We start from the raw sequence: 17,012 nt of genomic DNA, 5'->3' as shown, positions 1-17,012 counted from the left end.
ACCTTGGGATGCAGTCCTCATAGCTTTTGACGGGGACCGTTTAAGAATGAGCCTACTCTTGGAGGGCTGTGACTATGTCTGACCAGTTCTTAAAAATAATTTCCTAAAGTTGCCTATCTGCCATTGTGTTCTCTCAGCCTTGTCACCCATTTTACACCCAGCCATGAGTAAGGACTTGTTGACTCAAGGTGACCTTTCTCGGCACAGACTCGTGGATTCTCATCTGATCATTCTCCCCTTCTTTGCCACAAGAACCGACAGCTAAGGCTGCTAAGTGACTTTACTTAGCTGAGGTACAAACGTAATCTCAAAATGCATTATTCCTAAAAATAAAGTTTTACACTTCAACAACGAACAAAATATCAAAATTTTAAATCAAGACAGGGATTCTCATTCTCAACCTTGGCTTTTACTTCGGCCTCCAACATGGCGCTGCTAGGTTGCCTGAAGACAACAAATACTGGGATTTCTGGAGCCCTTTGAATTTGACACCTTACGTTCTTTGTCTTGGCTTCGGTTTTAGGGGGAAGTGGCAATGGGCCCAGCTGAGCTCTCTGGAGTTCCTCTGCAGGTGGGCAGTCCACAGGATTTCAATGGAAGAGTGGAGAAAGGGCCTCTGGGAAATCTCAATTAGAACATGAGTCAATGCTGACACTGGCTTTTTTTTCTCCAGGGACCATAATGGCCCCACCGCCCATCTCAGACTCAGAAAATAAAAACCCTGTGCTAGCTATGGTATGTATTTTAGAGATACAAGGACCCTGAGACCTTGGTGACATCACTAAGGTTTTGGTCCAGATACTTCGGGATTTCTGGTTAACTGAAAGCAATACAACCTTAAATTGCTTAAAGCGTTGCATCTGCGTTTTAGTTACTAATTGATAAAGGCAGTTCTTAAGGGCTATACAGTTGTCAAAAAGCAAACCGCAATGCTAAAAGTCACCATGTTAGTTAAACAGGCTGTTCTAGAGCTAGTGCTGTCTGTAACACTTCTCCTCCCATTTTACTAATGGAAGCCCAGTCAATGTGTTACCGCCTAGTGCATCTCATTTCATGAGGTGAAGTGTCAAACGGTGACAGGGACAAAACTCAAGGCAGGCCAGTGATTAGAAATGTCCCCTGGCCAGTGACGAGGAACACTAATGCCTGCTATGTATAGATAGGCGGGCACATCACTTCATGTCAAGGTTCCAGACAGCCATCCTGGTACAGACTGGACGGTGTGGCAGCTGATCACAGGGGCTTGCATCCTGTATCTTCTTCAAGCTCCCCTCACAGCTGTACCCATGAGCCAAGCTGACTGCACCCTCAGCCTTCTCAGTGCATTAAGCCCCACCTCTCTACCAGAGCAAGCACTTAGGTCTAGGTCAAAATAAAGAATCTAGGAGACATCCCTTCGTATTCCTGATACTTTCCCATGCCAGAGGAACAGCTCTAGAGTGATCTTCTTGGGAGGGACACTACCCTTAGCTATGAAGCCTCGTTCCACTCCTTACCACAGTAACTCAAGCCGTGGGTACCAGGTGCTGCCTGGTGCACGTCCTGAGAGCACCCGTGACAGATACACACACAATTAAATCATAAGCAACAAACAGCATAGTTTACTCTGTGCTGTTGACTCTGGGGGGAAGGGGCAGGGCACAGGGTGAGGGAAAAGGTAAGCAAACTTGGAGCCCCTGGCATCTGTACACAGAAGGAGAGGGGGCCTCTGTGTGACCAGGACACAGCTTGAACAAGAGCCTCTGGAATCAAGAGCAGAGCCCCTTCTTCAGGAGAGTGAAAGAAGCACTGCCTGCCGTTCTCCCCGTTAAGTAACAAACCATGGGTCCAAACCCTAATCTGCAGGATCTGCTCTGAAAAGAAGGGTAAGACTCTGCCAAGCCCTTACCAACACCTGAAAATGTCTCTTTTTCACTCCAAGAATGCAAGCAGCCTTATTAGAAACTTTAGGCCTCAGGTTCATCGCTTTGCCCCAGACCTCTGATTTTAAAGCAAAGCTTTTAAAGAAAGAAGAAATGAAAGAGACTGAATCCATGTAGCTATCTGTCCCCCGGCCAGTGGAGACCGGTCAAGAAACTCTCTAGCTGGGAGCCTCCATGGCCTTCTGGGAAATCAGGAGAGTGAGGATCATTCTGAGAATGACAGGCTGGGAACTGTGGTCAACCCAATCATGAGATAAAGAACTGAGGTGGGGGAGCCCTTGCACATGGGTCCCTGACCTAAAATGCATGAGTGGAGATGCCTGACTCAAAGCACTCTGGGATCTGTCACAGTCACCAAGAGCTGTCAGGTCACAGGTTGAAGGAGATAGTTTCCTCAGGCCTGGATTCAGCAGGAACTCCCTGGCTACACATGGAAGCCAGAAGCATCCCTGAGAATAGCTATATATGGAGGAAGGAGGACCAGACTAGAAACCCAGAGACCAGCTGGAGGTCCCCGGTCAGATTGCTCAGGGAGTTCCTCCACAGACGATGAGGCCATCCATCAGAAAGGGCGTTGTTGAGGGCCTAACAGCTGTAACGGCCATGACTCTAAGATTCCGTGCTCTGGCTCCTTCCTCCTCCCCCCCCCCCCCCCATGGCACTGACTCGCCCCACCTCTCAGAGACTGCTAGTGTTCTTTTCCTGAGCATCCTTTCCATTCAAGGCAAACCAGGAATAGAAAGGCAGAACTCCAAATGGGACCCCGTCTTCCCTGTATTTCATGTCACTAAAATGGATTCAGATGTTTAGAGCAAGCAATGGCCTAAGTGTTAGCTTCCAGGTGACTATCTGAGACTCAGGGCCTCCTCTGCCCAGGCTCTGGCAGACTTCACGAGTGCCATAAAGTATTTCCACTATCCACAAGGCAGATCTGGGAACTCTCTCTATTCCTACCACACCAGGGCAAGAGGGAGAAGGGTAGGGTAAGGCCCAAGGACAAACACAGTCAAAATCACAGCGGCCACACAGGTCACACTCTCCTGTGGCATCTCACTGTAAGCTGATCAAGTCTGTGAGACTACCAGAACCCCCCGGGGTGGGGGTGGGGAAGAACAGCCCACCCTATCTTGTCCAAGAACAGTTGCCATTCTATTTCTATTGTTTGGATCTCACAAAAGGAAGTGAGGCTTCATCTGAACTCCAAGGACACACCACTGGGTTCAGACACAGGAGAGACTCAGTAGGGAATGGTGGCCTGCCAAGATGCTATGGAGACAGTCCTACCCAGATAGGTCACACTCAGCATGAGAAGTTGAGCCCCACCCTTCCACCTACTCACACCCCACTCCACTAACTGTCAGAGAAAAAGACATGGTTGACTCTGGGAAACCCCATTTGATTGTTTTGTTTTGTTTTGTTTTGTTGTTTTTCGAGACAGGGTTTCTCTGTGTAGTCCTGGCTGTCCTGGAACTCACTCTGTAGACCAGGCTGGCCTCGAACTCAGAGATCTACCTGCCTCTGCCTCCCAAGTGCTGGGATTAAAGGCATGCGCCACCACTGCCCAGCAGGAAACCCCATTTGAACCTCTCTTCCGGTCCCACTTCCTCCATCTTGTCTCTTCTTCATAGTGCCTCCCAGAGGGAGCAGGGCACTGTCCCTGGTGGTCAAATGAAGGGGAAAGGAAAGAGGGTGATCCTTTAAGCCCTTTCTCAACTGCAGCCACACAAAACTAGCATAGCCAAGGCTGACGAGAGGCACCAGACTGAATCGAAAGCCCAGCACAGCAATTCCAGCTCGCACCTCCCCAGAACCGCTCACCAGCTTCAAACCCATGGCCTCCCTCCTCTGCTGACACCTCCCTTTCAAGTTTTGAAGGCTGTAGCCTTGTTCCTGTGCCAAGCCAGGAGCTTTAGTTGCCTCTGGATCTCTTGAGGACCAACTAGACATATCATTATTATTGTGTTGATCACAATGCTACATTACTGCAGGAGTCCACACTTCAGGGGCAGGTTGTCTGCAAGTTCCTCCATATTCCTGATACTACATGTGCGCATGACCGTTAGCATCTGATTCTGACATAGCGTGAAAAATATCTCTGTTATAATTAGAATCACAGGCAGGAACCTTCTAACCTGCTGGTGTCAGAGTCGTAAAATCAAGCTGACTACTCACATCCTCAGAGGGACTTAAGCATTTCTCCCCAGAGAAAGGTGCAAGAGTCCTTCCAGGATGTCACAGATCTGTGAAAATGTAGCTGGCTGGGCTTCCCCTATGAGATCACCCAGTCAGGGCGTCCACCCAAACTCAAGTTTGTCAGAAACCCTTTCAGGCTTTGAAAACAGCCTGGAGACCAGAGCTGACCACATCGAGGACAGAAAAAATCAAAAGCTGCATGTGGGATGGGGTGGGGCGGGGTGGGGGTTGAAGAGAATTCACTGGGTGGGGGTGGTGTGCCATGATGCAGTGGTACTCTGCCAGGACAGTGTAACCAGCTGTTACCATGTTACCATTACCATTCATACCTAGTCCTTCACTGGGAGAATAAAAAATACACACACACACACACACACCCCAAACGCCACTGCCAGAGAATCGTCTCCCAGAGATGCTTTATCCTTTTAACTCTTGCCCTGGAATAACTTGTAAACACTTAAACAGCACAAAACTCAAGAAAACTTGGTTCGCTGTCAACCAAGGGATCTTAGAACCCAACATGAACTCTGGCCTGCAGGGGTTGCTTTTTCAATTCCCCAAGTAGCAAACTATCTACATCCCCAAGAAAGCTTTAAAAACGATCAAAGGAAATTTTAATCTCATGGTTTTAATGTCTGGTCTGGGCTGATCCTTTGTCCTTAGAATTTTGTTAACATCTACTCCATAATGTTACAAGAACTTCAGTCAGCTCAGGGCTGTGTTTTCTTTTGTTGGTCATTATATTTACAATGTTCAGATTCTGTCCAACTATAAGCATTTTTGCCAATAATATAAAATACTCGACATTATGAAAGTGTCATTCCTGCCATACTGCAAAAACATCCTCAGAATGTTTCATAGAAACAGAGAGCACTAAGTCACAGATATACTCCCACAGTCATCGCCTTGGACCAGACTCTAGCCCAGAACCACCGATTCAGGATCTGTGCTTCACATTCACTGGGCCACACTGCCCTTGTTCCTTCATCTCCTACACATAGACCTTAGTCCAACTTGAGGTCACCGTCCTTTGGAGGCCATGTAGCGTTCTCCAAAGAGTCCAGTCACATGGTAATCTCAGTCTGACTGCCATCACACACACCTGGCTTTGCCTGGCCCACTCGGCCTCCTTCCTTAACTTTCAAGGCCATGTTGGTCCTGGAGGGTTTAAAATGGGGAAGTATTTTTAAAGCTCCGCCCAAAATGTTTATTCATAAGGAAAATGACCTATTTTTAGACATCAATTGCCAGCCCCTCCTGGCTCACAGGGTCCTTCTCCTCCTACTTGCCCAATTAGAAAGATCATATTGTTTCCTGGCACACAACTCCAAGGGCTTTTGAACACAAGCAGGGGATCAGGAACAAGGCTCCAAAAGCAGCTCTTAGGGAATGGAAACAAGATGATTTCTGCTCAAAGCATTTCCTCAGCACCCACCCTTTCCACCACCACAGACCCCATGCTGAAGGGATGCCAAGGCCACGCAAGTAACAGAGCACCAACATTTGCAACACACATTCTCACCCCCACAATACAGAAGAAAAAGGGACAGCCAATCCGTTAACCATCCCTTGCTCCCACCCAAGTTGAAGGCTTAACAGTATAGTCCCAATTTCCCAGATGACAGAGAGACTTTATGTCTGTGTGGTTTTTTTTTTTTTTTTTTTAATGTGCACAGGGTGTGAACACAGTGGATGTTAAGTTTAAAGAGTTCTCACCTTGCATTCTTGAATTCTGCCTGTTAAGGGGATTCCACCTTACCAGTAGAGTCATTGGAACAAGAGGCCATTTCTTTCCTCACGGTAGAGGGCACTAACCCATCACGGTACTTTCCGCACTTAGCTTCTAAGCTGATCTAAAGAATCCTGCAGTACACCAAACCCACCCCAAACTCCCGACTCAGGGTCCACATGTTCAAGCTTCTGAGGCAGTTCATCTGCACACCAAGATGTGGGCTGATGGACTGGAGACATAAGCAGTCTATAAAGTACTTATTGTGTAAGCATAAGGACCAGGCTTGATCCCTAGAACACCCCCTGAGGCTTGCTGGCTAACCTGTGAACACCTAGCCAATGAGAACCTACCTCAAAGAACTCAATGTGGTTGACACCTAAGTATGAATAACTGGGTTTTTATCTTTTGCCCTCTGCATGCATACGAATGCAAGTCCACGGTATACACAGTCTCACAGACACACACACACACACACACACACAGACACACACACACAGACACACACACATACAGACACACACACAGACATACACACACAGACACACACACACAGACACACACAGACACACACACACACACACACACACACACACACACACACACAAGTGGGCTGGTGTCAAGGATGTGGCTCCAGAAAGCAACATGCACCTGCTATCCTGGGCTACTGCTTGCAGCTATCCAACTTTATATTGTGCCTACTATTCTGGGCTACTGTCTGGAGCTACATGACCTTTACATCCGGGTTTCTACTCCCAACTTCTCCAGAAGTTCCGAGTTGGAGGCCCCTACACCACCGCCCCACTAAAACAGCTTAAATCAGTAGTAAACACTCAAAACCTGAAGGCAATATGAAAATTCAGATTTCAGGCTGAAAAACAGCCCCCCACTTACAATACCAAACCCACATTTGCACATGACACTGGGGAGCTAAGTAGTGGTTACCCACTGTGGACAGGGCACAGGCTCTCCAGTTTATCCCAGTTGCCACCAGTCTTGTCTGCCTTATAGGACCTGCTCCTTGGTTTGCCTAACCGTGTATGGCTGCCTCACAGGAGACTATAACTGCTCACCGTCACCAGCACCTGATGTCCACACCGTCATCCCCTCCTCTCTCAGTAGTCACACCTGCCCTGGCAGATGTCACCCCTGCTTGAGGGGACACATTTGGGAAGAGGACGGCCTGTGGAGAAGCCATCCATCCTCCATATAGCCCCAACCTGAGACTTAGGGTCTTCCCAAGCACACCCCAGCAAGCATAATCCTTCAGAGCAGGAGCCACCCAACCTGCTTCAGGTTTGTAGCCCTGCCGCCCAGTGAATGTGGTGGTTAGACCCTCGCCATGGTTTGAATAATGACATCCCCTCCTAATTCATGGCCCAACAATCCCTGAGGCAACAACAGAAGCCAGAAGCAGGGCTGGTACTTGCCTTGGTAGCACATGTACTAAGTTAACAATATAGAGAAAATTAGCATGGTCCCTACAGAGGGATGATGGGCAGGTCTGTGGAGTGTTCCACAAATAGAGAAAAAAATGGAACTGGGGGCTGGGGGTGGGGGTGACCACACAAGGCTCTGCCTTCAGCTGTGGATTAGTCCTCTTGTAAAAGGGCTCCAGGTAGACCCTGGAGGGGATAGGGACACCACAGGAACACCAACAGACTCAACTAACCTGGACCCTTGGGTGCTCCCAGAGACTGATCCACCAACCAAAGAGCAAGCATGGGCTGGACCTAGGCCTTCCACGAATATGTAGCAGATGTGCAGCTTGGTGTTCATGAGGGTCCCCCAACAACTGGAGCGGGAGCTGTCTCTGAATCTGTGGCCGGCCTGTGGCTCCCACTCCCCTAACTGAGCTGACTTGTCTGGCCTCGGTGGGAGAGGATTCATGTGGTCCTGCAGTGACTTGAGGTGCCAGGGTGGGGTGAGACCCAGGAGTGGGCCTCCCCCTTCTCAGAGGAGAAGGGGAGGAGGGGGAGGGGAAGGGCTCTCGGGGAGGGGGAAAGGGGCTGTGATTAGGATGAAAGGCAAATAAATTAATGAAAAAAAAAAAAAAGATAAAAAGTAGGGGCTCCAGGTGGAAAGGAGATCTCTTTACCTCCACCTTCTACCAAGCAAGGATACAACAGCAAGGTGCCATCTTAGAAGCAAGGGGCAGCCACAGGCAGGTATCCATGATACCACCAAGCATGAACTTGCCAGTCTTCAGAGCTTTGGAAATATTTCTCTTTATCTGTTATGCAGACTAGCAGCTTTGTTTATTTGTTCATCTGATTTATCTTTTTTTTTTTTTTCAATGCTGGGGATTGAATCCAGAGCCTTAAAGTGTGCCAGGTTAAGTACCTGACCACTGAGCTTCACCACCAGGACACATTTCTGTAGTAACAACAACCAAAAAGGCGAGATAACCCTGAAGCAGTTAACCTAGTCCTTCACTGAGATATTGTAGGAAATAGACGTTAAGGCGTGGCACCATGGTGAGTATGCAGAATGCCTCCGTGAACTTACTCAGTAATGTTCTCATGCATACTCATTAATACAGTTGGCACTCAGAATATATTATCTGACCCACTTTCTAAAAATCTCCTCTGACCACCCCCACCCCCCACCCCTCTGGAAAAGACCTGCCATATGTCCAACGCCTGGGTCAGATAATAAGGTACTTTAGCCTGTGGTGGGTTCTGGCCAGGTTGCCCGCATCAGCACCTGAGATGGAGGCTGGAGTAAGTCGTAAAACCACACAGCTGTTAAATCCGTGCTTGGTGTTCCTCACCCCACCCAGCTTCTGTAAGAACCTGCCAAACACGTCACCGTTATTTAGTTTTCGTCCGTCTCTCTTCAAAGTTTGTAAGTACTTTTCATTCTGTGTCGGCCCACACAAACCTCTCCTTTCTCTGATCTCACAGGGCACTTGGTCGGGACCACACAGCCCAGCAGTGAATGGTCTCCTAGTATGTCACACAGACTGTGTGACTCTCCAGAAAAACGGAGTGGCTGAAAGTAGGACAGGTGGTCTTCAAAACATACAGATGAACACCCCCCCACACACACACACACTTTCTTTCCTTCTTTAAGGAAAAACAGACACCCCAGCAAATGCTGAGCAGTGGGACAAGCATGTTCCACTGTCTGTGTGCTAAGAGGCATGTTTAACTAAGCTATGGCATGGGAAGCTTCCAGTCAGCTCTGGTACTGTTTGGTCCTGCACAGCAGTATAAATGAAGAAGGACTGAACTGGGTCACTGTCTTATTTGTTTCCTTACAAAGGATCTAACTGGTGATCCTGAGGCTGCAGAATTTTATCTGCCGACACTGCAAAACAGACGGAAGAAACGCGACAGTTTCCGAGCAAGTTCCTCCTCTCAGTTCCAAAATATCAGTCACTGATTTCAACAAGTGACAGCTCTGGCCCCAGCTATTCTTTTCAAACTGCGGAGGGCCTGGTGGTCAGCAGCAGGAGCTGTTCAGAACCATGTCGTGTCCGGCACCTCTGAGCTGGGAGGTCTCTGGGAGAGTTTTTATCTGTGGCATCTCTTTAAGCATTCACTCACTACTGTCACTTTGAGATTTCAAAACTATCCCTAGTTAGCAAACTGGCTTATGTCCCGAACCTCACCTTAATGGTTGTCCCAGTATGTAAGCTGTCAGCTACTGCTCCAGCGCCATGCCTGCCTGCCTGCTTGTCGCGTGCTCCTGCCATAATGGTCACAGGCTCACCCTCTGAAACTGTAAGCATGCCTTCATTTAAATAATTTCTTTTGTAAGTTACCTTGGTCATGGTCTCTAATCACAGCATTTGAAAAGTGACTAAGCTGTACCCCAAACAACCTCCTCCTCTATGGGTTGGCCGTGACCTTATTAAAAGGGTTCTCAGGGGCTAACTCCCATGATGCATGGCAGGCCTGCCAGGCAGACTCCACCCTTTTTAGTCTACATTCTTAGCCCTTGGCAACAAGAAAACTCCCGCTGTCTGTGATGTTCCTGCCACCTTGGTAAAGGAACAATGCTGACCTCTAGCAGTGGCAAACAGAGTTATCAAGCGTCTGGGCAGAGCCCAGAGGTCTCCGTGAAGGAAAACAACACCAATATTGGCAGGAAGAACAAAGGAACAGAAGACTCTTAGCCTCCCACTTAGAGGAAGCTGGAAGCCTGTCCCTTAATTAACTGCTTGATAAATCACACTGAGTCTGCAATCTTGCCTCTCAGCCATCCCCCGCACCCCAGTTTCACCTTAGCCCCATGTTTGTCTGTTCCCAGGACCTTTCTTGAAAATGAACACTCAGTGGGGTCTCTTGGTGGGAGGGGTGGGAACCCCAAGGAAGAAGCCTGGTGTGTGTGTGTGTGTGTGTGTGTGTGTGTGTGTGTGTGTATGATGGGGGTTGTAGCATTTTCCAAGTATTCCTTGATTACAGAACCAGAACACATCTCCTGGGCCAGGACCCACTGAGCAGAGCCCCAAGTTTCCCCTTTACTCCTGATTTTCTCCAGAGCCCCCGTGGCCTCTCATGTCCAACGAAAGTCCCACTTGAGAAGCCATGCCTTGTGTACTCTGCAGAGGCCTGTCCACTCTTTCTGAGGCTTCTTGCCACTCTAGTGACAAAGCTCTGGCAAGGAGGGGGAGTCCCTTAACGTACTCTTGCAGTGAGGTTTGAAAGACCTGGTCCCTGATAAAGTTGCTAAAATGGGTACCAAGCTGTCCAAGAGTAGGGGATTCAGTGACACGGGAAAGGGAGAAATGGGAAATACACACATAAATGACTAAGTTAAAAACAAAATAAAACACCCCTCATTGGCTGGGAACACGGCTCAGCAGTGCAGTGCTTGCCTCCCGTGCATGGGGCGCTGGATTTGGTCCCAGCACCCCTGCCCCCAACAAAGAAAAGCAAGCTTGGAAATCATTTCTGTGTTGGAAAAAAAAGGGGGGGGGGGGAACACCATGTAATCCCAGAATTCTGAAGTTGCAGAAAGTAAATAACTCTGCCACTTCTGGATTGTTTTAAACAACTACTGTAATTAAGCTTATGTCCAATTACTTGCAGACTCTACTGAAATAAATTCTGCTCCACTGTGATGGCTCTGATGCAGCATTAAGAGAGAAGGCAGCAATCTCTAACAAGCCTCTCATTGCTACCCCACCTCGGGGTAGGGGGGCTTGGCTTCTCTCCGAAGCTCCCTGGGAGGCTCACGGTTCTGCATGGGAAATGTGCAGTGTAGCTCTCAGGAACTGGGTCAGGCTCGTCCACGACTACTTACAGATGCCCTGATCCTCTGTCTTATCAACCAGCAAAGGGCATTTGTGAGCTGACTCCTGGAATGTCCAGAGATCTCTAAGTGGCTCCTTTGGGCCGTGCTATTCTGTTTGCATCCTGACCATACCTGAACCTATTTACTGTTCCCCAGCAAAGCGGAGCTCCTGCTGGGCCCATCCTTTGCTCAGTTCATACGGGCACCTCTTCCCACTCCATTTCCCCTGTCTAATTCCCTAACTGCCCTTTGAGATCTAGCTCACAGCCATGGAAGTTTCCATCAATAGTACTGCTCTTCAGAAGAGGACCTGGGCTTTATCTAATACCTCGACTCCTTTCCACAGTCCAGGGGACTTCAGAGCAGGCCCCTTGTCCCCCACCTCATAGCAGTGCACACACCCTTCAATGGTCAAGTCCTTCTGGTCTCACCTACTATTCCCATGAGACCTCTGAGCACCCAGTAACAGCGCATTAAAGACTCTCCCTAGAACTCTGTGAAGCTTACAGAGGGGAAACATGTATCCACAGAACTCCTTGGGTGTGTGTCCTCTTTGAGGACGGAGTTCAGTGAAAGAGATTTGCCCAAGCCCTGCCCAGAGAACCAATCCTCAGCCTCAAGAGCAAAGCCTTCTGAGTGCAGACACAAAGCTGGAATGCCCAAGGCAGCTACTGTGGGGACAGGAGTTCCAGGAAACAGCAAGGCTCAGGCAGAAATATCGAAAAGGCATTTTTCAATGAATTGGGTCACCTTCAGGTACATACAACTGGTCAGGGTTAGGGTTACAGTGAAAGGTGGCCATGGTGAAAAGGACAAAAAAGCCAGGTCAAATGTGCTGCCACCGTCACATTACAACTGAAGGTGGCTGATAGCCTGGGAAGGAGCTGGGGAGTCTGCACCTTTTTCTCTTACAATTCCAGGCTGAGATGGAAGGGGTTCCGAGTGCTGGAGACAGATCTGGTTCTAGAGGACCAGGCATGAGAAGCAGGCGGGTGTTCAGTCTTTATCTTGAAACATCACAAGCAGTCTATTTTAAGCAGGATTGCCTCAGCCTTACCGTTCCTGGGCTTACACAGTAGTGAACAGGGGAGAGTACATAAAACTGTCTTAACAGGGACATGTAGCCCCCACTCCCATGTGTTGCAATTGCTAGCAGAAAAAGCTTGGTGCATTTGCTGGAGACCTCAAGAGAGGGAGCCACCAGACACAGCGGAAGTCCACAGCTCTGCTGACCTCAGCAGTTTTGAAGCAGCCTGTTAGCTGGTCTGATCACCTTAGCAGGAGAGTCAAGCCAGAGACAGACAGGCACCCCAGTAAGTTCTGGGCTGTTTTCTTAAACACACACATGCATGGGCTTTGCATGCACGCACATACCAGAACTAAAAAGAAAAAGCTACTAAACTGATCATCTCAACAGGCTTGTAGCTGTATCTCAGCCTGCCTTCCAGAAACTAGGTCAGGCACTTAAAAAAAAAAAAAAAAATCCTAACAAAAATATGGAATTCATCTGCATTGCAATCCCAAGTGCAGAGAGGATTCATTTCCTCTCTGGGTACCGCTGCTTGCTCCCGCTCACTCTCGTTTCTCAAGGACAATGAGTCACACGTTCCCGGCTAGGAATTCCAAGTCTCCGGGAGAAAGAACTGACAAGCTGCTTGTCGTGGTGAAGTGGGATAAGCTTATATGCTCTCCTGCCTCTGGGCTGCCTCTGGGTTTGTGGCTGTGCCTAGGGGGAGGGGAGAGAAAGAGGCGGGGCAGAGAAGAAGAGGAGGAGGGAGAGGAGGAGGAGGAAGAGGAAGAAGCAGCAGCACATGTGTCCACACATCCATGTGTGCACATCCATGTGCGCGTATGTGTGTGTGTGTGTGAGAGAGAGAGAGAGAGAGAGAGAGAGAGAGAGAGAGAGAGAGAGAGAGAGAGATTGCCCTTCAGTGAATTCAACTTAAGTCCTTAGGCAGCTCTTGCCTAGAACCCTTCACAATGACTCCTTAACCAACACCCCAGCTCAGGAGCTGCCACTGTCCACCACAGAATCAAGAATGGGAGTTCCTATGCATGGGTTTCTCTGTAAAAAGTCCATATTGAAAAGACCGACAAATCTTTCAGTGAAAAGATCACTTGCAGGAAGTAACACAGGCACTTGGAAAGGAACAAGGACACCTTCAAGCCACCAGGGCCCCGTTCATGACATTTTTGCCTGGCAAATAAGGTCCTAGTGGCTTTAAGAGTTGGTTATTAATCAGCATTTCCCAGGCACATACCTCAGTTCACATTTCCCCAGGGCCTTCTCCCTCCCGGGAGAAACTCACTTCACTACACACTTCTTTCTTGTTAAAAACTGGGGCCTGTTATGTGCTGGCCAATCACTGCAGCCACCTGGGTGTTCTGTCAAATTGTTTCTCAACAGCCCCACCGTTTCCAAACACACCTATAAAAACAAACCCGACACCTGTTGAAGTCACATCTTAGAAGACCTGCTTTGCTCTAGCAGAGGCAACAGACCGAGAAACCAGAACTGCAGGATGGAAGGGCCTGAAGTCAGTCAAGAGAGGACTCTGAAGAACACACACATCTTTGCTCATCCATGTTTGCTGAGGTCTGTGTGAGAGAACAAACTGGAGAAGCTGAGGTAGAAGGGGGGTGGGGCAGGACACCCAGGTTTCAAAACTTAAAACCTATATATAGGTCATGCTTATCTATCTTGACAATATCTGCTGTGGAGGCATCAGAAGTCCTCACTTCTATGCCAGCGAAGGCACCAGGGAGGCTGAGGTCTCTGATATCAGACAGAAGCTCGCACTCTCAGAGCTGCACGCCGGTTGTTAATCAAGACGGCAATGCTCTATTTTGTTCGCTCTATCTGTGAAAACCATTTACGCCCGGAAGGACCTCTCAGCTTTGTGTGGGCAGTCTTTGCATGTATGGGGAATGGCAAGAGGATGCCTGTTTCAGATTTGATATTCTTAGGAGCTTATCAAAATCATACGAGAAAGTGTATGTGTGAGTCCACACTTAGAATGAAGAGGTTAGAGCAGTAATCAGTGTGGATGAGCAGGTATCTCTGCAGTAAGATGTAGTCCTTCGAAAAGGACCACCCTTTCCTTTTCCGGCTTGATCGAACCAGGCTCGTGGGCCAGTGATACCCAGAAATTAAGAGGTTTTTGGAACCCGGGAGGACGCGGACGGCTGCTCTGTGGCTGTCATCATGCCACAAAATGAATATATTGAATTGCACCACAAACGATGTGGATATCTTTTGAACTACCATGAGAAAAAGAGAAAGAAAGAAGGTCGGGAGGCCCATGAACGCTCAAAGAAGGCAAAAAAAAAAAAAAAAAAAAAAAAAAAAAGATTGGCCTGAAGGCTAAGCTCTACCATAAACAGCGCCATGCGGAGAAAATACAAATGAAAAAGACGTAAGTGGTCCCATCTGCCTCTCATACTTAGGTAACAATTACTAAGCACACTCTGAATCTTTCTCCTTTCTTGTAGTATTAAGATGCATGAAAATATCAGGGCAGTGGTGGCACACGACTTTAATCCCGGCACTTGAGAGGCAGAGACAGGTGATTTCTGAGTTCGAGGCCAGCCTGGTCTACAGAGTGAGTTCCAGGACAGCCAGGGCTACATAGAGAAACCCTGTCTCGAAAAACCAAAAGATGCATGAAAAGAGAAACACCAAGCAGAAGGATGACGAGAAGACTCTACAGGGAGCAGTGCCTGCCTATCTGCTGGACAGAGAGGGGCAGTCGAGAGCAAAAGTACATTCCAACATGATTAAGCAGAAAAGAAAAGGGGGGAAAATGGGAGGTCCCTCTACCCAAAGTTCATGCCCGAGGAGACACAGAAGTATTGAAAGTTATTCAAACAGGAAAAAAGACAAAAGAAGGCATAGAAGAGAATGGTCACTAAAGTCTGCTTTGTTGGTGATGGTTTTACAAGAAAACCACCTAAATATGAGAGCTTCACTAGGCCAATGGGTCTAAGTTTCAAACAAGCCCACGTCACACACCCTGAGCTGAACGCGACTTTTTTGCCTGCCTATACTCGGTGTGAAAAAGAATCCATCATCCCCACTATATACAACCCTGGGTGTGATCACCAAAGGTGCAGTTACTGAAGCGAGTGTGAACGAGTTGGGCCTTGTGACACAAGGAGGCAAGGTTATTTGGGGAAAGTATGCCCAAGTTACCAACAATCCTGAAAACGATGGGTGCATAAATGCAGTCTGGCTGGTTTGACGGTGACATCATCCAAGTCATTCCACTCACTACGGAAGACTACATGCTGTCAGGAAAATGCCATCACTGTGACCTTTCTGGACGACCATGCAGCCTTACCCCATGTGCAGTCATCAAGAAGTATTTATTAAGGTGTAAAGGAAAATAAAACACTGCTCTATTTTAGAAAAAAAAAAAAAAAAAAAAAATATGTAGTCCTTCTAGGTATATGTCCAGGAGTTACGGTATAGCAGAATCTTTAGGCTTCTGAAGGACTCCCCATGCCTCCAGCAATGCATGGGTGTCCTCTTTCCTGTATCCTCTCCAGCAATGTGCTTTAAATTGCACTTCCCTGATGACTAAGGTTGTTGAACATTTTCATAAAGTGTTTCTCAGCCATTTGTGGCTCACCTTTGGAGGACTCTCTCACTGAGTTGTTTTTCTTCATGTTCAGGTTTTTAACCTATTCCAGCTCAGTGGTTCTCAACCTCCAGGGCTGCGACCCTTCAATACAGTTCATGCTGTGATGACCTCTAACTATAAGATCATCTCATGGCTACTTCATAACTATGGTTTTTGCTACTGTCAATTCCAATATAGACACTATATGAAGGATATCTGATGTGTGACTCCCCCTAAGGGGTCATGACCCACAGGTTGAGAACTACTGTTCTAGCTAGTAACCCTCCGTCAAATGTATACTTGGTAAAGCTTTGCTATGGGCTGCTTTGGATAAATAATGGTATCTTTTCAACTTTATAGAATCCCGTTTATTAATTGTTTATCTTACTGAAGATGCTACCAGTCCGAAGTCCTTCCCTCTGCTGATGGGGTCAAATGTATCACTTAGTGTATAACTCAGCCTTTACCACAGGAGCTTCCTGCAATAGATGGTAATTAACGGAGATCCAGAGCTAGACATGAGAGACTTTGGAACACTCAGTCCTACATGGGATATCTTTTATCAAACTCTCTCCTCAAGGCTCAGGGTCTATGCAGAAGAACCAGAAATACTCTAAGGGCCAAAGGTGGTGAGTAACTCTACAGAAACAGTGTCTTCCAAGCACAGCAGGGCTGCTACACATATAAACTCAGAAACTCATGAGTGCATGCACAACAGCTCACAAGTGCAAGCCAGACAAAATCCAACACAGGGAAGGAGAAGTGGGCACAAAGGCCCAGCCCTGGCCAAGAAGCTCTATGTAATTGATACCTGCTGGGAGAGGAAAAAAAATTAGTTCTCTCCAATGAAGTAACACTATATATGCTAACTTCACTCTTAGGTAGGCCTCACGCTCAGGAGTAGTCGGCTAACACAAGAGACTCCACGGTTTGTGGTTGTTTGTCATCATTTTGTGTTTTCTATATTCCTTTGTTTTCTTGTTGTGTTTGCCTTTTTACTTTTTGAGAGAGAAAGATGTGAAGTTGGGTAAGGAGTGGTGGGAGGACCTGGGAGGAGTTTGGGGAGGACAAAGAACATGATAAAAACATATTGTATAAACATTTTTTATAAGTAATTAAAAAACTAACATCCAGTGAATACATATGTTTGCAGCATTCAGCCACAAATGCAGTGTTTCTAAAACACCCCTCCCTCGCAAGGCTCAGGGACCATCGAAGAAAAAGAAGGGACAGGGAAATTTTAAGAGCCAAAACTTGGGGAGGACTGCAGTGAAACAGTGTCTTCTGGGCACTGCAGGAGCA

General features: G+C 47.7%; 1 protein-coding gene and 1 pseudogene across 3 annotated transcripts in view; one reads left to right on the top strand and one right to left on the bottom strand.

Annotated features, from left to right (window-relative positions):
• The window catches only part of Lhfpl2 (LHFPL tetraspan subfamily member 2), a 142,355-nt gene that overhangs the window by 43,847 nt on the left and 81,496 nt on the right, over nucleotides 1-17,012 (bottom strand). The window lies entirely within an intron of this gene.
• LOC143440287 (ribosome biogenesis protein NSA2 homolog) lies at nucleotides 14,294-15,312 on the top strand (annotated as a pseudogene).

This window comes from Arvicanthis niloticus, chromosome 29, assembly GCF_011762505.2.
Source record: "Arvicanthis niloticus isolate mArvNil1 chromosome 29, mArvNil1.pat.X, whole genome shotgun sequence".
Classification (NCBI taxonomy): Eukaryota; Metazoa; Chordata; class Mammalia; order Rodentia; family Muridae; genus Arvicanthis; species Arvicanthis niloticus.
Note: the sequence above shows the minus strand (reverse complement) of the source record. Positions and strands in the feature narration are given on the sequence as shown.